Below are 14,333 nucleotides of genomic sequence, written 5' to 3'. Positions count from 1 at the left end.
TGGACAGATTACTGGATTGAATGGTTGTTTTTTGGTTTTTGATTTGGGTTTTCGTTTTTCTGGGTTTTTTTTTTTTGTTTTTTTTTTTAAGAAACTAAACTGTATAAACCTAAAGCTGTTCTTTTGACTAAAAAGGCTGAAAACAGAATATGTTTATTAAACCAGATCTCAAATATAAGGACCAAATTGTTAGATTAGCAGTGTGCCATTCTGGCCATTTGTTTTACTAGCTCAGCCATTCCACTGGCAGGAAAGGCAATATAAGGTTTTGAAAGACATGCTAAGCTTTCTGACAAGTACAGAGCAAGAATGAAAACACAAAATTAGCTGAATTTTAAAAAGTGATTAGTATTATTTAAAATGTTACATTACTTTGCTTATTTCAAATAATTGCTAGTAATGAAGAGTTACTAAAAATCTATTTTCTGTTTTGTCTTCCATATAGATTAGCCTTTACCGAACTAATTACTCTGCATCCTCTGTTCCTCTGAGTTGGGTCTGATTATTTTCCTGTGCAAAGATTAAGCCCCTACATGCTGAAATCTGGCATTTTGGAGTTTATAAAAGACTGTTACCATAATAAATACATTGGTTTGTCTTAGTCACATTTCTATCAGCTTTACTGTAGGTATATTTGCTTGATTGTCTTGTCCAATGTAGTATGTCAGAGCCCAGGCACAGAGGACAATTATTAGCTGCACAGGCAGGATTAATCTTTACAGCTTCAAAGCCCAGTACTTAAAGCCTTGCCTTAAAGCCTTACATACCCTTGGGACAAAAAGTACTTGCTTTGGTCTAAAGGCTTGTGTTGTTAACCTGTCAGTAAAATGACTGTTCCTTTTATTTTTTCTGCAGAAAAATGCAACGTTTCCACTTACAGGACATCATGTGTACTGTCTAATTTATTCATGTGTTACAGGTTACTTTGTATTCAATGAGGTCTTATTGATCTGCTGAATCTGTTCCTACTTTGATTCTCCTCTTACAAGATTGTAACATCTTTTTATGGTAACTTCTCACAGTGTTCTTTCACATTAGTTTTCACACCTAATTTCTCTTTGTTGGTTACAGTAAAACTTAGGAGCATGTCATACACATGTAAGCTGCAAGTCAACACAGTAAAAATGTTTTACTAACATTTTATAGATACATTTGAAGAACCTGCTGTGATTCTATTTTCTTTTTGCATAAATTGTCTGAGCAACCAGTCTGTCACATCCTAATGCAAGAAAACAGTTCCAAATATTGTGACAAATTTTGTAAATGCTTTTATTTACCCAAAGACAGCAAAAAAGTTTTTGTCTTTGGGTTTTGATGTTGGGGTTTTTTTTCATTGTTGATGGTTTTTCTTGGGTGTTTTGTCACTTGACTACTTCTGACCTTAATTTTTGCATTCATCTTAGCTTAACAGGTAAAAAATATTTTAAATGTTATGCTTGGTAATTCAGCAGCAGAATTCAGAAACAGATATAAAAAGTTTAAAATAAATTGAAAAGGACTTTGTATTGACTAAAAGGTAAGATTCTGGGAGAGGAAAAAGAATGCATGTACATGTTTACATTATGTAACATAAGCCCTTCTGATTTTGGCAGAGTACAATTGTCATATGTTCATCTTTCAGTTCCTTCATTAACTTTCTCCTCTAACTGTTTTCTGCCCCCAAAAACCATTCTGTAAGTTTTCTTTGCTGTGAACTCTGTCCTTTTTAGTCCCTCGGTTGTTCAGTTTGGGGTCCTTGGCTGGAGTAAAGGTGTGTCATTCTTTTCAAAGCACTGAGTTTTTTAGTCTTATGCTGAAGAACTTTTATGTATTAGAGACTGTGTTTAAAATAGTTCCTCAGGGGTATCAGGATCCATAATGCAATTTACTTGGACTGAGAATCCAGGTACTATCTTTGTACAGAAGTGAAGAACATAGGTCAAAGGCTTTAGTGGGGACATGTTTTTGTGGTGAGTGGGAGGTGTTTGGGTTTTTTTACTCTGGGTCTTTGTCAAAATGTGGATACCTCAATTGCCATTTAGACTTTAGAATATTTGAAAAGGACCTTCAAATTCCAAAGGGAGATTTCTTTCTCTCCTTCTCTCTCCCCACCTCCTAGTCATATTCTGGAGAAAAACTTCAGTCTGTTTTGTTTTTTTCTTTTTCATAAAAGGTCAAAACTTTGGCCACATCTGTGTCCAGTTTCAGCAGCTGAATGTACTGTTCTCCTGGCTGATGCAAGTCTTAACTGTTTTCTTTTTTCCCTTTTTATTTGCACACAAAGACATGCCGTTTACCTTAAACTTTGTATTTGTTTTTCATTACTTTTAAATCACTTTCACCAATTAATACGAGTACATATTGTATACAATATGTACATATACAATATGGGGCTTTGCTAAGCAAGAGCAATATGGTTCTGGAAAGCAGCAACACCTTTTTCAATAAAGGTCAGGAAAATTTGCTGTGAAAAATAAAAAGAAAAGTAACTTCAATTATTACTATTATTATTACTTCTAGGTAATAATAGCTTGAGTTTGTTCCTTGGTTTGAAATATTACACATCTGCTTGGTCTTAGAGCATCCGATCTCACAGATCAGATACAGATATCTTCTAGCCTTGGATTCTTGGTCAGTCATATTCATATTGTAAGATATAAGAGGCCTTTATGGGTGTTGCTGGAGAGTGTCAGTATTGCTACTATGAAGATTTTCTGGTTGCACACTGTGGCTACAGCCTCTGTAGTCCTCTGTTGGCACTGTGGTACCAAAAATCTTTTCATGGTGAGCCACCTAACATATTATCTTCAGTTAAAAATGTAAAGGCTCAAAGGCACAAATTGCTGTCTTGGAAGGCACAATTTGTGTCTGACCCTGAAATGCTGACAGTTCATGCAAATCTAACTGCTGTGTCTAAAGAGCTGTATAAACAGTGTTCTTATTTTGGAATTTAAAGACCTCATTTTAGTTAATGTGAATGTTAGAAGTGCACAAACTTGTTTGTTCTGGTTCTTCAAGCTCATTTGCTTTCTGTTCTGTCATATGACACAAAGGGGACAGACAGGTTCTTCTAAGGATCCTGGGCATAACAATGATTACACTAACCTGTAGTTACAATTAAAACTTTATTTTCTTCACAGTCTACTAGGGTTAGTATAGAATGGAATTTACAGTTAGTAAGGCACAGGATTTCTAGAAGCAGAATCAATGTAGTACAATTTATAACTCTATAATACACACTTGCAATGCAATTAATTTTACAATTTCTAATCACCTGGACTCTCTGCAGGTCAAGTCAGGTCTTAATATGTGGTTTGCTATATCAATATAACAATCATAATCTAGACTCACATTCATATACAAGAATACAGTGACTCCCTCAAACCTCTAGTCATGGGGAGGTGTTGAGTCTCTCAGTCCAGCAGCAGTTTAGGTCCAAGTTCTCCACTTAGAACCTGCTGATTTTACAGACAGCTCTGTGGGCTGTTAGGCTTCCCTCAGAGTCAACAACAGCACATCCCTGGCTGGGTGCCTGGGGCCTTCAGGGCTGGCAGGGAAGGCAGCAATTGTCATGGTGCTCAGCAACCTTGAGACAGGCAGGAGGTTCAAAAAGAAATCTCTTTGCTTTGTCTGCTGGGTTCACTGAACCTTTGGAACCTGATAACGGGGGACGGGGGAGGGAATGAATTCTCTGCTCAGACACAGAGAATGGTGGCTTGTTGTGTTGTGTCTGTTCTGTTCCCCCTATCATGCAATGGTTCTGCCCTGCTTCTCCCTTCCCTCCCTTGTGCTGCCAGTTATCCCAACTCCTCCCCAGTTGCTTTGGAGATCAATGTACCCTTTCTCAAATCCCTCCCCGGTGCCCTGTCCATCACTCGGTGCTCCCACCCTTCTCTCTAGAACTCTCTAGAAACTTCCAGCTAGAGCGTCAAGTGATTGGCTCAGGGGCTGGGGGGGGGCTGGGGCCCCACCCTCAAGTTATCCCCATTGGTGTTCTCCCTATGTCAATCTTTTGTATCCCACTCCCCTCTAAAACTCTATTTGTCCAAGGACTGACTCCTCCCCTGTGTCCCTCCCTCCTTGTAAGCTGTTGCAAGCCCTCCCTCTTTCTCTTTGTTGGTTTCCCGTGGGACCCGATGAACCTGGATTCACCACAGCTGGAGAGTGCTTTCTTCTTGTTTCTGCTGACTGTAGCCATAAGCCAAGCCACGTCCTACCACAAGGTCACGCTGCTGTCATAGCACAGAGCGTTTGCCTTAGGTGCTGTCCCGAACCACGGAGATTGGGATAGTGCCTCCGTACTGCTAGCGGTGCTGGATAGCTGGCCGGGACATCCGAGAAGGACCATCGTCCTCCAGCTGGACTGCTTCAGTGGCTTGACTTACAAAATGCTGTTAGGCTAATCACAGTGGGGGACACTGGCCACAGATACGTGCTTTCCTTTCCATGAACCATTTGAGAAAGTGAGGGAGATGTTGTGGATGCTGAGAGCTGGACAGAGAAGAAAGTCAGATAAACTTTCCCAAGCATTGCTCTGTGAAGCTTTGGGAAATTTCAGAGAAGGAATTAAAACAATTCCTAATCTTTGCAGCTGGTGTTGTTTTCTCATAAGGATGTTTACAGAAGGGTGGTGTGTCCAATTAGCCGGTGGTGTGAGGGATATTGACTGAAGACCAGGCCCACCTGTATCATAATTGTCTAAAAAAGTGTGTGGTTTTTAATAAACTTGGCTTTTTACCTTCTGAGGCTTGGGAGTCTATGTGTTACTTCATTTAGCTGTCCTCAATACAATAGCAACAAGATACTGACTAAAGTAAGTTGTTAAGCATTTGTTTAGTCTCTTTCCCACTGCTTTTAATCAATGGGAACTATCATTTTGGTTGTTTTAGGGACTGCTTTTATTCAGTGGGAACAACCACTTTGGTTGTTTTAGGGACTTTTATCCTGCATAGAAAATGGTAGGCATGATCTAGAGGAGATTGACAAGGTGTTAGTTCATCAGGTTCAAGGAAAGCACAATGTAATTGATTCCAGAGTTTGATCATTAAAACAGTATGTTAAAGCCTTCTAAAGTAGGTATTTCTCAGAGCTGAGCATGTGCATTCTTTCTTGGTTTATAGTGGGAGGTTACTTCTTTTCTTTTCTCTACCATCATCCTCAACAGTCAAAATCCTTGTATGTTTGAGTACTGCTGGAAAACAGTAATTCCAATTTTTCTCTGGAAAATGATCGCATTATAAAACTGCACCACTGTTGATTGCCACAGGGGTCTGCTTAATGGGATTGGACAGATTTGCTAATGAAATGTGGTAGCTAACAGCTTACTGTGTACTGCATTTCATAGGCTGGGCCACTGCAGCTAATTTATGTAAAGCACTGCCCTTTTTTAGCAATGTTGAACCACGTTCCTAAATAACATCTTTAGGATCCCAGTACTAACCAACTTAGTAATAACTTTTTTTGTGACCAGATATAAGGCATGGTAGACAAGAAATAGTCTAACTACTAAACTGAAGAACTCAAACTTGAAATTAGATCTCTAAAGTCACCTTCTTCCAGTATGCAATAAATTACTTTTTAGATGTTCAAGGCTCCCTGAATCCAGATTCATTAGCTTAGATGTCATCTTTTGAGATGCCTGAAGGTGGCTGAAATGTAGCATGCCTGGAGTGCCTTATGCCTGTTGCAGTTACTCAGTTAAGTCTGATGTGCAACTGATTTATGAGAATACATTTCTTAAGCAGACTTTAACACCTTGTAAAAGAAAGTCAGGGAATCTAAACTGTATAGCATGTTCCTCTACAACTTTTATTCTTGGAGAACCCCTAGTGGTGAAAGCCAAGGAGCCAGCTGAGAGCTGATACCTCACTGAGACCTTTTCACAGCTTTTGAACACTTTCCTGAAGAGTTGATCTTTAAAGCTAATTCAGGAGACAGTCAGTGTCAGTACCTTGGATGTACATAATTTCTGCTTCTTCAGGTGAGTCATCTGTTCATGATGATTGTTAGCCAACTTCCTCTCCCACGCATCTTCATGGTTTCTAAGAGAAACAGCTTCTGTAATACAAAAATTTCTTTTATTAAACACCATTACAATAATGAAGTTCTTCCCTGTCCCCGGGGATTCTATTTCTTCCTGCTGCCTTTTTCCACAGTACAAAATTAACATAAGAGTGTAAGGGTGCTGCTTTCTCAATCTAGGGAGTTCCCAAAAATGTAATGCTTTCTGATATATCAAGGCTTTTTTTTTGGCCTAGATTTTTTGCTGTGCATGACATTTTGATGAAGTGCTGTAACAGTCTTGAGAGATTCTGCATTATGAAAGTACATGAATCTTGCTAAACCAGTATCCTGATTTTTCACTATCATCTCTTTGCAGAGACTAAGTGTGGTAAAATGATATATATCAGCTGAGGTTTGTGGAGGGAGGTAGTTGTCTTTTATTACACTGGTTTATAATGGGACAGGCTGTCACACAAGCTTTTGGTCACATGGTGACCTCAGAAGGCTTATGTGCCCAGACGCTCATCAGGTTTTTTTTCCAGCTACATTAGTTAATCTAATAAAAGGAATTACCTCTCCATAGAAACACTGCCTGACTTGGAGCTTTCATGGTCTAAATGTACAGCAACATGGTAACCATTATCAAGTCTGAACAGCATGCTTTCCTATGTAATCACACCATTTCCCTCCTCTCTTGTTTGCCATATGCAACTTTCTTTTCAGGTCTAGGGGGTTTTATACTTGAGATGTAAAGTTCTCTTTAATCAGTGTGAATTGTAATTAAATTGGGAAACAAAATGTGTCTAAATTGAAGTGGAAAATTTTGCTTTGCAGTGCCTCTGGCGTGTTTCACCATCAATTTAAGAGCACGTTTTTAGTAAGTGAAACCCAGATTTATAACTCTGGGAACCTAAAGGTCATCCATGTTTCAGGTATAAGCAGGTGTAATCTATCACCATGTCATGTTTGCTTTAAAACTAATTTGTGTGCATCAGCAGTACAATGCTTCACGGGACAACATTTATTGTTGCCTTCCAGTTACTGAGTGAGCGATATTAGAAACTTGTTTACAAGGTCTACTTTATGCAAGATTATTTCCTGTTTGAGATAACGATTACACTTAAAAGCAGTTTAACTAATGAAGTGTTAGAATGTGTCAGTAATGGTCTCTTTACTTGCCCTGTTTTATCTCCACAGATCTCTGTTTTCATGTAAATAGGCTTTACAGGAGCATGATTGTTTTAAAGAGTTTAATGTTGCTTACAACATTCCAATCTCCCTTCATCTTTTCTTCTGTAAATGCTAGGCTTTTTTTAAGATCCACTGAAATATTTCCCTTGAACTTTCAAGGGAAAAAGAGCCCTTTGAAAGGAAATTATTGATCTTAATGCAGAAGCAATGAGGCATCAATAGGTCTGTTGAGGCAGTGAGTAACCATAGCTCCAGAGTGATGCTGAAACATAAAACTTGCTATGGTTTAAAATTGTGCCATTATGTTCAGCTTACTTAAGTACTTCTGACACAGAGGAGCATTCTGGTGTCCACCTGTGTTTGCTAGCTGTATGGATTTCCAAGATAAATTTTGGCTTAAACAGGTAAAATATTGTGGAGGTTAATATTGCTTCTCTTCAGAATTCTTTACTTATACCTGATTATTCTGAGGTATTTCAGGTTAAACATTTAATGTCTTTCCTTATCTTATAAATGTGTTTGTATATAAGATATATCAATATGACATATCTATCGGGGCAGTTAAAATGATCAAGAGGAGGGAGCCAGCAAGACACCTTTGCTTTGGTGGTTTTCATACTGCAATCCCTGTAGTACCTCTGCTTCATTAGCAATATTTTTTTTTGCAGGCAATTTAAGGCACACGGCTGTTCATTATGTAAGTTTTTGGGGTTTTTTAACTGTGATCTAATTAGTTATTGAGAAAACTGATTTTTGTAAGAGCGGAAAATATAGCCATAGTGCCCAAAAATATACATTTTCATAAACTGTGTACATTTACTTTTCTATTAAAATGTGCAACCATTCCTCAAGTCTTCTAATGATTATCTGAAGTGAGATCTCTGTGTTTTCGATGTTATTGAAATTACAATACTCTCATAAGTAATATATAAACCTCTAGCTGTAGCCTTCTCCAAGGCTTTTATTATGGCTTTTATTATGGCTCTTGAAAATTATATATTAAATGAATTTTGGTCAGTTGCTAGTAGGTTATCCTTACCTTATCTATCGTTACCTGGGTATCAGTACTCTTCTGATTCATACCTCTTTTGTTGGTTTGGAAGTTACAGCATTCTTAATGTTAGGACAGAGGAATTTAATATAGTTAATGCCACCTCATGATTCTGAGGTGTTTGTCTTATTGAAAACAATAACGCACATGTTGCTTAGCTTCATTATGAATGAACATCTGGAGTTCAACTGATGTAGGAAAAATTACTTTTACTAACTGGAGTGGCAAGTGGTCTGTTCTCCAGATCACATTCCCTCCTCCTCTCCCCCCCCCGCCCCCCCCCCCCCAAAAAAAACCCCTCACATTACAATCTTATGGTCCAACTCTTGGCCTGACACAAAACCAACCAAACAAACAAAACCGTTAAATGAAAGCAATAGTGAAACTTTCACTTTCTGAAAACATTTGGCCAGGTGTTCTGCATTGTCTGTATCTCTACTATAGTATCTCCTATGGGTTCCTCTTAAAATTTCAGTCTGTTTTTTCAGATCCAATTTAGGAAATTTCATCTCTTGATAGTCAAGTAATCTAAATGTGTGGCTAGCGGGGTTTTAGTCCTTTTGCTTCATAGCTATTTGAGTGACTTAAATTTTATAATTCTGCACAAGTGCTTTTAAATGAGAGACACTTTTTTCCAAACCATTTGTTTGAATTCTATGTCTAAATCTGTTTCAAGCCTATTTCTGAAAGGAACTCCTGAAAAATTTGTTCTCTTACAATATGTGGAGTTGGAAAGAACCCATCAGGATCATTGAGTCCAACTCCTGGCCCTGCACAGGAACCCCAAGAGTCACACCACACGCCTAAGAGTGTTGTCCAAACACTTCTTGAACTCTGCCAGCCTGATGCTGTGACCACCTTTTTGGGGAGCTCTCAAGTGCCCAACCAGTCTCTGGGTAAAAAACCTTTCCCTGATATCCAGCCTAAACCTCCCCTGACACAGATTCATGCCATTTTCTCAATTACTGTCACTGGTCATGAAAGTGGTAGGTAAGAACGTACACATACAGCACTTGTAATATTAATAGATTTAGATTTGGTTTTTACCAGATGTCTTTTGCAGGTCCCTTAAAAGTAATTAATCCATATCCTTGAGATAGAAGTTGAAAACTACTGGTCTCTGTTCCCATAAAATTTGTTTTGTTTGTTTGTTTCTTTGTTTTCCCTGTATTCTCAGCCAGTAACTGTTCTATCACAAACCCCAAGAACCTACAGCCCCTCTCTAGAGTAACTGGTGGTGTTCAACACAAATTTGTGCTGTCATGCCTCCAGCTCACTCAGTCTGCATTTGAATTCACAGCTTATGGATAGATGTTACAATTAACATAGTAGTTAATTCATACAGTTCTACTTGATCCTCCCTAAAGATGTTGAGGAAGGAATTCTTCCTCTCAGAGGTTTTTCATTTGTCCCTAGGCTCTAACTCTCATTAGCTTTTTGGCTTAGTAATAACTATCATCACTTAATACTGATGCAGCAAATGGAGTTTTTGCAGTGTTTGTTTTTCTTATGGCCAATGGGGATCTAAATAATATGAAAACAACAAGGAGTGTATACACTGAAAAATATGAAGTAACTTTTGTGACCTCCCTGTAAGAGTGCTCTCGCTCCATTCTGTATAGTACCAGTGCAGTTTTTGGGTGATATCAGTGTTAAGGGGTGTGGGTGTTTAAATTAAAAGGAAAAACCAGGTGCTTAACTGGAAGAGTTCTCATGTGTTCTGCTATATATTTTTCAGGGTCAAACATCTGATTGAAAAATATTGAAAAATATTCTTCATGGCATTGTGAAAATATGCCACATATGACAGTAATTCTTATTACCTACAAATGGTCATTCTAACTTGCTGTTCTTGAAAATGTGTTTATTTTTAAACCTTCAAGTTAATATTATGAAGTGTTGAATTGGCATTTGTTCAGTCTTGAGACAAAGAATCTCAAAGTTTAACAAAATGTTTTAGTAGTCACACTATACTGTTAGCACAGTAATCTCAATATTTGGAAATTGAGGAGTAATCTTTATTATTAGACTCATCTGGAAAATATTCACTTCCTGAAAGATATCCTACATAAAGTCTTGCTATGCTACTTAATATCTGAACTATTGAGCAAGAATGTTATGTAACTTGAGTTTAATCTTTTACATGCTAGTTGTAAGGGGCTGTAATTCAGCAAGCACGGGTAAAATTTTAAATTAAATGAGTACTTTTTTTTTTTTAATCCTTTGGATTTTCACCTGGGAACACTCATTTCCCTACTGAACTTTAAAGTGCCAGATCCTTTTTTGGGAATAGAAAAGATCAATTTTAAAAGATTTATTTATTTTAAACTTCTGATACAACTAAAATATTGAAAGAAATGGGGTTTGGAGTCTTCAGAGAGGAGAGGATTTTTGAGGGACTGTATAAAAATAGTATGCCCTACTGAAAGAGCAGAAAAATTAATTGGTGGCATTAGAGCTGCAGTCATGAGAGGACCATGTAAAAGCACTAAACAACCCTGATGACAAAAATTATATTGTTAAATGTAGGGATGAAGATCAAAATGTCAGAAAATTTACCTTTCTCTGAAAAAGGGATTTTGGTAAATTCAATGAATCAAATTTCTGAATTTGGAAATACAGTGTTAGGAAGCCCATTCTTGATCCTTGTTGATGTTGATCAACTCATCTGTGTTATTAATGACTGAAGTTCAAAGCCCTCATATGCTCTGTAATACCTACACTTAAGAGCAAACCTCCTACTGGAATGGGCTGCCAGGGAGGTGGTAGAGTCACCGTCCCTGAAGCTGTTAAGATATGTGCCATATCCAAAAGAATGGATATGGCACTTAGTGCCATGGTTTAGTTGATAAGGTGGTATTAGGTCATAGGCTGGACTTGATGGTGTCCAAAGTCTTTTCCAACCTACTTGATTCTGTCATTCAAAGAAGATCTACCCTCTCTGTTGTCCCTAAGCAGTGCTGAACCAAGGCCATTTTAGAGGTTATTCAATACTGTCATTTCTGTTTGTGACTGTAGCAGTCTCTTCCTCCCATTTCTTGTATAATCTAAGCTAAACTTCAATAATTCCTTGCAACATAAATTAAATAGGGCCATACAGTTATAAATTTTATTTTTATTTTGCTTTACACTGAATAAAGATTTAATTGTTTCAAAGAAAAATGCAGCCTCGTACAGGGAAAAGTTTGGGGCTGGGATTTTTTTGTTTGTTTCTGTTTGAGGGGTTTTTTGCCTAAAAGCAACCACTGAGATGCCTTTTTTTTTCCTTTCAAAGTTTGGAAAATTAATGTCATGGGACAGGAAGCAGAGCCAAAGTTGAAGCTGGAGTTGGTGGTCTTGATAAATGAAGAGTTGGAGCAGACACATCTCAAACACAGAAAAGGACAGCTAAAGAGTAAGAGCAGTGTATTTAATTTTAGGAGGAAAACAGTTCCAGAATTTTTCGATCTAGCTAAGCAAGGAAGCTTAGCTTGATCTTGAAGTTTAGCATTGTATAACAAGGCGGAGAGAGCTTTTCTGTAACCAAGTTGAACTAATGTCCTTCCTTCTTGTATCCTGTTTGCCTTCAGCTGTGGCTGAAGTTGCCCTGATTCATGACAGCTAGTTCAGCATTTTTGAGCTTGTGATCACAGCTGGTTTGAGTTAACTGATTTTGAACTAAAAAGGGGGAAAATTAGTAGTAGGAGAAAGGACGAGTATTCTGTGGGGTAGGAGGGCACGTTGGGAAGGATCGGTGGATATTACATATGTTTGAATGTGGAAAAAGAGTAATGAGATAGCTAAGAATAGTGTGCTGCTCCATAACCCTACCTGTCCTTTTTATTCATGAATAAGAACAAGAAATAGAGCTTTTGCAAGTTCTAGTAAGATACAAGGAGGCTGGGAGGAGTCCCTTCTGGTGACAGAACAAGGGTGAGAAGCACTAACATTTTTCTGGCTCAGTGGAGACTCTTTCCTTACAGACCTGCTGGTTCTCAGGGTATTACTTGTTTTTATTTGGTAAGTTATGAGTTGAAAAGTGAATTTTGGGGTTTTTTGTTTGCTTGGGTTTTCTGTTTTTGTTGTAAGTGGAGTTAAGGCAGAAATGGGCAGTGATGAGGACAGTGTGTTCAGTCACTGTAAGTTGTTGTGGTCAAACAGTTGCTCCAAGTGAGTCATGAGACAGATTCATTTCAGTTCTTGCTGTTGAGTGTGGAGTTCTGCCATGTACAAAAGTAAAGGCCTCGGAATGGCAGCTTGGGTTCAGTGCTGGTCTGAAGAGGGAATGGGTTTTTTTGGCTCCCTACCCAAGGAGTGCACGTGCCAGTTGTTAGCGCAACTTCTCTGTTAAGAACAGGTATTCTAGTTAGGCTCTTAAAAGGGAATTTGAGTAGTATTCAGCATATGGGTATGCTAGAATGAACGTACATTGTGGACTCTGGAACTACCATCTGACATGCTAATGAGATACACCTTCTTGAACAAAACAAAGACATGAAGCTGTTGCTGTTTTGAGTCAACTGCTGTTCTTTCAGACAGCTCAGGTAATACTTGAGACGTGCCAGGCAAAATCCGACAAATTTGAACCAGGTGTCTTTTGGTTTAAAACTGCCTGTCTAGAATATGCTTAAGAGTGTTTTAATTTTTGGCATATGTTTTTACTGATGTCAGGTTATCTTGTAGAATGGTAATTTAATGAAGCTTTTTTTACATGGATAAATTTTCCTCCATGCTTTCTGGTGGGCTGGTGTTGAGAAGTTGTTGAGCAAATGTGTCCTATTTTGTAGCCATGCTTTAACTTCTTTGCTAGAATCAAAAGACCAAATAAGTTGATAGGCAGACCACTGTGTTTTGACTCCAAGAGAACAGAACAAAAGTTTAAGAAAATGTAGTGCTTGCAGTCTGTATGCTCCTGGAGCTGCTTACCCAAATAGTACAAGTGAGCACTTCAAGAAGGCTGAGATTGAGAAGCTTGCTGCCAATTCTGAGGAAATCAGAGTATAACTAACTGATTTCGCATCTCTGCTGCAGGGTATATGAAACAGCCAGCACTTTATAAGCAAAGTGAAAACTAGATCAAGATTTGCAGAAGGTTGTGGTGTCACTAAATTATTTCACCAACTTCCCTGCTAGAGTTAGCAGAATTTGTCTACTCTGTTGTGGTTGGAAGCATTTCTGTTGTTTAAAAGATTTACCTCTCCTAAGTCTCCTTAGGCTTCCCTCCAATTGCAAGATAATTAGCTGAAACATTCTAAGAAATAATCCAGATCTGGTTCCTATTTTCAGTGTAAAGTTATGGGGAAAATTATTTGTTTGTTGACTGTTTACTGTGTATGCACACAGAGGCGCCCATGTTGCTTGTGACTTCCAAAAATGCTGAAAATTAACATATAGTTGAAATGACATGATTCTGTGATATCAAACAATTTGACTTGCTGATAGGATCCTTTGCTTTAGTGAAGAACTCTCCTTTTTCACAGCTTTGCTCATACAGTTTGAGAGAGAATGTGCATCAGCACAGTAATATGAACACAGGGGTTAAAATTGAAGTTACTACAACTGATGTGCAAAACAAGTCAGTCATTTAAGAAAAACACAGCTGTGGGCTGTGTACAACCCAAAATTTGCTCATCACTTGCATTTCAACTCCTGTCTGGCATGGTTACTAATCATGTTACCAAGAAAAACTCCATAACTGGATGAATGTTATCCTAATGTGTGCATAAAATCAAAGGAACTAAATTGTTAGTTAAAACTTCTGCTTATTTTATGCAAGGAGACATGTGGCTGGCTTCAGTCACTTTTGGTTGCTTTTTTTTAATAGGTTCTAAACTTTTATAATGGTTACCTTTTATTGGAACACTTCTAAATAATTTGGGGTTGCACAGCACATGATGAGTTAATGCTTTCTTTTTATTTTTAGTTTGCTAGAACTATCTGTTCCATCCTACAGCATGAGCTGGCTTTTTTTTCCTTGGTCACATTCCTTACAGTTCATCTGCCTATAAATGTTTTTAGACTACATCAAATGATGATGCTAAGATACTGTTGTGTGAAGTCATTAACAATAAAAATCAATCATAAAATTTTGTGGTTCATTTTGCCCAAACACATTCCACTACTACTACAA

At 37.9% G+C, this 14,333-nt stretch overlaps 1 long non-coding RNA gene across 1 annotated transcript in view; it reads right to left on the bottom strand.

The window, feature by feature from the left end:
• LOC139594964 (uncharacterized) overlaps positions 1–14,333 on the bottom strand; it is a 134,904-nt gene that overhangs the window by 109,810 nt on the left and 10,761 nt on the right. The window contains exon 3 of the long non-coding RNA XR_011680798.1: positions 5,930–6,036. This is a non-coding gene — a long non-coding RNA (uncharacterized lncRNA). The remainder of the gene's footprint in view (positions 1–5,929; positions 6,037–14,333) is intronic.

The sequence above is a fragment of the Agelaius tricolor genome, unplaced genomic scaffold (assembly GCF_023055355.1).
Source record: "Agelaius tricolor isolate 1412-34295 unplaced genomic scaffold, bAgeTri1.0.p SCAF_1, whole genome shotgun sequence".
In the NCBI taxonomy this organism is placed as follows: Eukaryota; Metazoa; Chordata; class Aves; order Passeriformes; family Icteridae; genus Agelaius; species Agelaius tricolor.
The sequence above is the reverse complement of the archived record's forward strand: the minus strand, read 5'-3'. Positions and strand labels throughout refer to the sequence as shown.